The 1,646-nt window shown below is 40.9% G+C and overlaps 1 pseudogene; it reads left to right on the top strand.

Annotated features, from left to right (window-relative positions):
- The first annotated feature begins 960 nt into the window (after positions 1-960).
- LOC102874335 overlaps positions 961-1,646 on the top strand; it is a 3,726-nt pseudogene continuing 3,040 nt past the window's right edge.

Raw genomic sequence — 1,646 nt, forward strand, 5'->3', positions numbered from 1 at the left:
TGCGGCCCTCGGGCCTGTCTTTCATTGTTTTTGTTCAGACATTCCTCTAGGTCATATAGCCCTGGTGTACAAGTTGCCATACTGTACTGCGGTAACTTGTGGTTGCTGTGAGGCTGAACATTGTGACACTGATGTGTCAAATGCGTTAATGGCTGGTTACCCAATGCAGACAGAGAGTGGGGTGGAGCTCCCCAATTAAAACAAGCTTGGAAGAAGGAGTGGCATCCACTTCCGTAATAGCTTGCCTCCGGAAACCCTATGAACCTGGAGAGAGGATGAACCTGAGGACTCTCCTTCACAGGGTCGCTATGAGTTGCCTGCGAATAATTAACTAGGGAAAGAGCATAAGCTTAACTATAAGAGCCAGAACTATAAAATTTGAGAATACTTATTATCTCAGTGATCTAGGGTATAGCATATTTGTTAAATGCACCACAGAAAGATGAAGTAGAAAAGAAAAAAAAATCAATAGACTGGATTTCCTCAAAATGAAAAACTTTTACCCTTTAAAAGCACATAAGGCAAACCCACAGACAAGGACAAAGCAAGTATTTGAGGAAGGAGTTGGTAGGTGTTGTGGAGTCCTGTACTACTATGAACCTTGCGGGTTTTGTGCCATTCTCCTCATCTGGTGAACTAAAGCTCATTGTTACAGTCAGTGCACAGCACTCCACCCTGCTGAGGGCCTTCCTCCTTAACTGACCCTTCACCTAGCCAAGAATGATGTCTTTTTTCCAAGTAATACCTAGATTATATAAAGGACTCTCATATTCAAAATAAGTAGAAAACATGATTTTTTAAAATAGATACTTTTTTAAATTTTAAAAAAAAAAAGCACAGCTTTTTTAGTGCCATCTGCTCATGGCACTGCCTCCTGCTCCTGCGGCCACTGCTGCCTGAGTCACTGCCTGCACAGCTCGGCCACCTGTCTCCTGTCTCCACGTTCTAACCTCCGATATTTGGAGTTCTTAAAACATGGTAGACATTGACAACAGGGGAAAATCTGAACTTGATCAAGATTTGTTTCGATGATGCTGAAGAAGTAGAAGAAACTGGTGGAGAAACAAAAATCAAGGCGCGGCAGTTTATTCAGATGATGCAAAATCCTCAGAATCTTGCAGCCATTCAAGACAGACTTGATGGTCTGATAGATACACCAACAGGATACATTTGCCAAAATAGTCAAAAGACGAGTGAATACTCTTAAAAATCTTCAAGTTAAATGTGTGCAAACAGAAGCCAAAGTCTATGAGGAAGTTCATGCTCTTGAAAGAAAATACACTGTTTGTTCTTTATCAACCTCTATTTGATAAGGGCTTTGAGATCATCAGTGTAATTTATGAACCTACAGAAAAAGAATGTGTGTAGAAACCAGATGAAGAGGATGAAATTTCGGAGAAGCTGAAAGAAAAGGCTAAGGTTGAAGATGAGAAAAAAGATGAGGTAAAAGAAGACCCAAAAGGTATTCCTGAGTTTTGGTTGACTGTGTTTAAGAATGTTGACTTGCTCAGTGATATGGTTCAAGATGATAAGCCTATTCTGAGCACTTGAAAGATTGTTGTTGTTGTTGTTGTTGTTATGTGCCGTCGAGTCATTTCCGACTCATAGCGACCCTATGCACAACAGCCCTAAACCCTGCTCTATCC

Source organism: Elephantulus edwardii, unplaced genomic scaffold (assembly GCF_000299155.1).
Source record: "Elephantulus edwardii isolate Elephantulus edwardi_28Jun2011 unplaced genomic scaffold, EleEdw1.0 scaffold00085, whole genome shotgun sequence".
Taxonomy (NCBI): Eukaryota; Metazoa; Chordata; class Mammalia; order Macroscelidea; family Macroscelididae; genus Elephantulus; species Elephantulus edwardii.